General features: G+C 42.4%; 1 protein-coding gene across 12 annotated transcripts in view; it reads right to left on the bottom strand.

The window, feature by feature from the left end:
* Positions 1 to 7173, bottom strand: part of LOC105481052 (PALM2 and AKAP2 fusion) — a 545532-nt gene that overhangs the window by 80344 nt on the left and 458015 nt on the right. The gene's annotated exons all lie outside the window — the stretch shown is intronic.

The raw sequence follows: 7173 nt of genomic DNA, 5'->3' as shown, positions 1-7173 counted from the left end.
GAATACAATTCTAGCCTCCTAAGACACAAAAGTCAAAATCCTATTTTTGTTAAGAATTGTGTTAAGAAGGGTTTTTTTGTTTTGTTTTGTTTTTTTAACATTGTCCTGTTTTTAAGATTTTAGGTAAATTATGCTCCTGGTGTCAGTTAGGATGTCTGGCTCCTTCCTTCTAAGGCCAAGGGGTAACTGTGACCTCATCCACTGGCCCCTGGAATCAACTAGTACTTATCTCCATCTCGGGACTTGCTGTAGCCATGCTGTATTCCTTAATAAAGATATTTTCATGGCTGGTTTTTACCTGCTTTATACTATCTCTAGAGATCATTTTCATTCCATTTTAAAACATTCTATCAGACATAGCTAGTCTTGGCTTCAGCCCCAATTTCAACAAGTGGAATTAAAGGAGGCAGTTCTTTGAAATGCATACATGTGCTCTCCAACAAGTGATCTAGTTTCCATTTCTTACTGCTTCTCTCATCCATCTCCCCAGTGTCCTTTCTCCCCACTGCTCTGCACTGCCCATTATGGTGCTCCTAGTCATAGGCTGGCTACTGACTACTTGAAATGTGACCAGTGTGACTGAGGATCTGATTTTTAAAATTGTATATAGTTAATTTAAATGCAAACTGTAGGCCGGCGCAGTGGCTAATGTCCGAAATGCAAGCACTTTTGGGAGGCCAAGGCAGGTGGATTACCTGAGGTCAGGAGTTCCAGACCAGCCTGATCAATATGGTGAAACCCCATCTCTACTAAAAATACAAAAATTAGCTGGGCATGGTGGCATGCAGCTGTACTCCCAGCTACTCCGGAGACTGAGACAGGAGAATTGCTTGAACCCGGGAGGCAGAGGTTTTAGTAAGCTGAAATCGCATCACTGCACTACAGCCTGGGTGACAGAGCGAGACTCCATTTCAAAAAAAAAAGGTAAATGCAAACTTTAATAGCTACTTGTGGCCAGTGGCTGCAGAGTGCAGCTATATAGCTCTTTATTTTGAGGCAGGAGAATAGGGTCTAGAGGCAGGGAACCTAAAGCCGATTCACGCTGACTACCTAGAACTGAATCAAAAGGAAAACCTCGACTTTCCACATCGAAGTAACAAAAGGACCAGAGCTACTCCCTTTGCAAACCCCCCACCCTTTTTTTGCGTGGCAGATGAAAAATTGAAAGTACCTCTGATTGCTCCCTTCCCATAACCAATCAGGCTGGCCGTGGGCCAAATCTTCATTTGCATATAAGGAGTATAAGTTTGTAACTTCACTGCAGCCTCTGATTGGTCACTTTACACAACCAATCAGATGTTTGCATAGGGTGTAGCTTTGTAACTTCGGCCTCTGATTGGTCCCCTCCTGCAACCAATCAGACTAATCATGAGCCACTACTTCATTTACATAGGGCATACACCAAGTAACCAATGGTAAATCTCTAAAGGGTATTTAAACCTCAGAAAATTCTGTAACCGCTTCCTTGAGCTGCTTGTGAGAGCACGCCCTGTGGCGTGTGCTTTCATTTTCAATAAATCTCTACTTTTGTTGCTTCATTCTTTCCTTGCTTTGTTCATTTTATCCAATTCTTTGTTCAATATGCCAAGAACCTGGACACCCTCCACCGGTAACAATTTGAACAGCTCATTTTTGCAATTCAGAAACGTGCATACAAATGCTGTTGTCTCAGATACATCCTCCCTTGATCAGCATATCTAAGCAGCCTCCTCATCCCACATTCCCTTTCTTCCCCTCTCAGCACTTATTACTACTCCAAATGGCTCTGTGTTTGCTTCCCTCCTCTAGGATGTAAGGTCCCTGAGGACAGAAACCTCATATGTCTGCCTCACTACTATCTCCTACATGCCTGGAACAGTAACTGGCGTATGGCAGACACTTAGTAAATATTTGTTGAGTCAATGAATGAAATGAACCAGCTCACCTAGCCAGGGTGCCTCCTTGATGAAATGGGAAAAGAGAAATCCATGCAGCTTGGTTAGTAAATGGCTTTTTTTAAAATCAGAACTCATGGAACCATGTTCTACAACTCATTCACAGCATCCAGTTCTGCATTCAAATGACAAGGAAGTGAAGGAGCCTCCAAACCATGATAAGGCTGGAACCTTAGAGGCCATGGTCTTGGGAATCTCCAAGAATAGACATGAGGCTTCTCTAATAGAGCAGGGAAGAGCCACCTCTGAACAAATAACTGCAACTGTGAAGACCCGCAAGATTGGTCCCAGCCCTACTGGCAATGTGCTGTGTCAAATACTGCACAGTGATCAAGACAAACACGGTCCTCAAACCTTTGGGGCCTCTCTGACACATCAGACACATTAATAGTATTAAGATGATGCGTTAGTTCTGGGCCACTGTTGATGGAGAGCACAAAAGGGGACACCTTTCTCCTCTTGAGGTGATCAAGGAAGGCTTCTCAGAGCAAGGGCTGATAAAGCCGAGTCTTGAAGTGGGGTAGAGTTAGCCATGTTAGAGAGAAGGACTAGCATGGTGGAGAGAATTGGGGGTTGGGTGTGACAGGGAGATGGGAGATGGTTAGTCCAGGCAGGAAGGATAGCAAAAGCAAAGTCACCTGAGGCATGGAATGGCATAGTGTTTACAGAGAATTGAAATTACGTTGGTTTTACTCCAGTGTAAAGAGTGAGGTCTGGAGTGGCAAGAAATAAAACCAGAGCAATGGGTACGGGGTCAAATCATAGACCACATAGGCTTTGAATCCCAAGGGTTTGGGGACTTCTTCCTAGGGCAAATGGGGAGAGGCTTTAAGAAGAGAGATGAAATGACTATCTGCTTTGTAATGATCTTCATGACCCTAAAGATTTACTGGAGGCAAAGAAAATGAAAAAGTACATAACACTTGAGACAAATACACTCTGTAGGACAGGGATGGAAAATACTGCCTCTGTGTCCAGAAACCTGATGGTGTCAACTGGGCCAAAAGTGATATGGCTGCTAAAGACAGGTTGATAGTCATGTAATTTAGACTGGCTTTGCAACTTAATGCATGTGCATGTACACACACACACCTACGCAGTCATGAGCCCAATGCCCACAGGTACAACAGTAATAATCAGTGGAGCGCCAGCAAGAAATCCCATCTTGGAAAGTCAGCAAATGGTACAAGTCATTCTCTGCAGCTTTTCAAGGAACTGCCTCTATGTAGGTCTGATCAAGCATGCTTTAGATTCAAATCCAGCAAACATTTATTTAGTGCCTACTATGTGCTGGGCGCTCTCATAGACATTAACTTCTTCAATAATCATAGTATTAAGCACATCTCTTAGACCCTTTATACTGCCCAGACATCTGCATGTAGATGGCTTTTTTAAATATTTTAATCAATTTTTACCTTCATTATATTAAAATGCAAATAGCAAGCACATAGTTTTTAAAAATCAAATAGAGTTTAAGGGTTAAATTGTCAAACAAGTGCCCCACCCCCTCCCACTTCTCAGTCTTATACCACTTGCAACTCTCTTATACCACTTGCAACTCTTTGTAGTTACTTCTTTTTTCTTTTTTTTTGAGATGGAGTCTCACTGTTATTGCCCAGGTGGAGTACAGTGGTGAAATCTCGGCTCACTGCAACCACTGCCTCCCGGGTTCAAGCAACTCTCCTGCCTCAACCTCACGAGTAGCCGGGATTACAAGTGCACACCACCATGCCCAGCTAATTTTTGTATTTTTAGTAGAAACGGGGGTTTCACCATTTTGGCCAGTCTGGTCTCGAACTCCTGATCTCAGGTGATCCGCCCGCCTCGGACTCCCAAAGTGCTGGGATTACAGGTGTAAGCCACTTCCCATGGCCTGTAGTTATTTTTTTATGGTACTTGCACACTTGTCTAAATATGAAGTTTAGGCTATCTTGCTTTCTATTTATCAGTTTTAGGCATTATCCATTGGCATCCCCCTCAGCTTATCCTCCCAATATTTTTATTTACTTCACAAATTCTTCAGTATTTATTATTAGGTTCATATAAATTTTGTGCACTGAAGACTTACAGAGTATATTATGTTTTCTCGTCTAATTTTTGGGGGTTTTTTCCTCTGAAGTTAACTATACTCCCCAATTGCTTAGTTTTCTATTTATATACTGTTAACTCAACCCAAAGTTCCAGATCTGTAAAACATCACAGTAGCATTTTCTACATCAGTACATCAAGAAATCCACCTGTTCCATTTTGTCCCACGGCCATGGGTCTTCCTGCTCCAGTCTTGCTTAGTTGACTGCTAGACTTTATAGTCTCTTGAGTTTCTATATCATTGGTTTCCTGCATCCCATATCCCATCTCTTATACTTTTTCAACTTACCGCTTCACCTTGCTGGAGCACATCCTTCAGTACCTTTCCCTTTCCTTTATCTACATTCTCTTTAATTTTAATTACTATTTTTTTTATTAAAGATATACAGGTACATAGTTTAAAGCGCCTAATAGTTCTATGGACTTTACAGAAAACAACAATTCCTACAGGTCACCACCTCAGTCTGCTTCCCTTCAATTTTTCCTCCCAAGAGTAAGTACAATTGGCCCTCTGCCTCTGGTTACACACTTAGACTCAACCAACCACAGATGGAAAATATATTTTTTAAAGTATGATTGCATCTAGGCTGGGCATGGTGGCTCACACCTGTAATACCAGTACTTTGGGAGGCTGAGGCAGGCAGATTACAAGGTCAGGAGATCGAGACCATCCTGACTAACATGGTGAAATCCCATCTCTACTAAAAATACAAAAAAAATTAGCCAGGCGTGGTGGCACATGCCTGTAGTTCCAGCTACTTGGGAGGCTGAGACAGGAGAATCACTTGAACCTGGGAGGCGGAGGTTGCAGTGAGCCAAGATCACGCCACTGTACTCCAGCCTGGGCGACACAGCGAGACTCCGTCTCAAAAAAAAAAGAAAAATAAACAAACAAAAGAAGTATGGTTGCACCTGTAGTGAACATCCACAGACTTTTTTTCATCATGATTCCCTAAATAATACAGTATAAAAACCATTTACATAGCATTTACATGGCATTAGCTATCATAAGTAATCTATAGACATTCATAGGCTATATGCAAATACTATACCATTCTATATTAAGGACCATCTGTAGATTTTGGTATCTGAGGAAGCTCCTGGAACCACCCCCCATAGTTACCAAGGGTATCCTTGGTACTTTAACCTCTTTTAGGTGATTTTTGGTAACAATTTACATTGCTGCTTTGTGATCTTTCCATTGTTGGCATTATTTATTAACTTCTCAATATGGAGAATGATAATTTAATGGTTTTTCCTATCTATGCCCTCACCATATGAGGGTACTCTTCCCAACATAATTATATGGAAACTTTTAAAGATCAGTATACTATAATAATGTAACATTACTTTCAGCTAAGCCACATGGTGAATGATGGTCAATTTTCCTTTCCTGAACATCTTACTGTTTTCTTCAGCGTAACAGTATTTCCCCACCTTTGCTTAGTGTTTTATATAGGTCTTGCTAATTCAAGCCCAAACTTTTCCATCATGTTTCTAAATCTCTTCTCACGACACCAAGATGCCTCACATATTCTATCAACTCCACCTTACAAAGGAAATCATTTCCTGGGCCTCTGGCATGCTTCGAGAGCACAGCGGTCACGCTGGGAGTTCCCGCCCTCAGCATCTAGAAATTTCCTCTGCCTCTCTCAGGTTGGATCTCCCATTTGCTCCATTGCTGGTAGTTTTCTTTCCTGGTTTACGCCCTCATTTCAATGGACCATCTTCTCCAGTTGCTTTCCGAAAACTTGTTGTGTGTGAAATGCATTATTCTACCCTCACAAGAGTTTGAAGGAATATACAGTTCTAGTTTTAAAATCATGCTCTTCCATGCTATCAAAGGTCTTGCCCCAATTGTCTTCTAGCAGCCAGTGTTGGTATTAAGAAGTCAAGCCCATTTCTATTCTTGACTCTTTGTATGTGATCTATTTTCTCCCCCTGGAAGCTTACAGGATCTTCTCTTTGAACCAATGGATTTTTTTCAACAAAGTTTTGCAAGATAGAAAGCAGACAAATAAGTAGGAAAAAAAACAAACCAAACCAAAAAACAAAAAACTTTGCAGACTTAAAACCAAAAACAAGGCCGGGCGCGGTGGCTCACGCCTGTAATCCCAGCACTTTGGGAGGCCGAGGCGGGCCTCCACTATCTTTATAGTTCAATCCACTATCTTTATGCAGAAGTCTTTTGTAAGTGAGATTTTTCCCCTTATTTCTACTCTTCAGGCCAGATCAGCAGTTCTAAACTTTAGGGTACATAAGAATTATTACAAAGGGTTCTGACACAAAACTACTGGTTGTTTTGTATACTTTATTTTATAGGTGATCTCAAGGGTGATTTTTATACCACATCAGGTTTCACTTCCTACGGTGTTTTAGAGCCTGGCCCTCTTATGTTAAGATGCCACTGCTTGGCTGGGTGCAGTGGTTCAAGCCTGTAAATTCCAGCACTTTGGGAGGCTGAGGTGGGTGGATCACCTGAGGTCAGGAGTTTGAGACCACCCTGGCCAACATGGTGAAACCCCATGTCTACTAAAAATACAAAATTAGCCAGGTGTGGTGGCACACTGCTGTAATCCACTTGAATCCAGGAGGCAGAGGTTGCAGTGAGCTAAGATTGCACCACTGCACTCCAGCCTGGGCAACAAGAGCAAGACTCCTTCTCAAGAAACAATACAAAACAAAAAGCCACTGCTTACACTATCTTGGGATATATTGAGAAAACTATGAACCAAAGAACCAGAGAGGTGATGTTCTAGACCAGAACACAGGTTCCTCTCTTTACTTCACACATTAAAAGGCTGAAGTCAGTGGCAAATAACTTTAACTATCAAATAAAAACACATATGGGGGAACCGGGGCTATTTAGCATGGTGAAGAAGGTTTGGTGAGTTGAGGGCTTTGGAATGAGCATGAGAACCCCATCCCAGATCTCTAATACCATGAGGGCTCTCACAGGAAAGTGGAGTTGCACAGAATTCTGGGAAGCCCCAGCAGGGACCTGGCACGGGCAGAGAAGCCACTGGGTGTGAGATTCCAGTTTAAAAGAAGGGAGAGTTTCCTGTCACTTGGGCTGGACTGCCAATGGAGCATGAGGCCTGGTGGCTGGCAGGAAGACCCTTTGGGAAGCAGGTGCTGGGGCCTCGACTGG

The sequence above is a fragment of the Macaca nemestrina genome, chromosome 14 (genome assembly GCF_043159975.1).
Source record: "Macaca nemestrina isolate mMacNem1 chromosome 14, mMacNem.hap1, whole genome shotgun sequence".
NCBI lineage: Eukaryota > Metazoa > Chordata > Mammalia > Primates > Cercopithecidae > Macaca > Macaca nemestrina.
Note: the sequence above shows the minus strand (reverse complement) of the source record. Positions and strands in the feature narration are given on the sequence as shown.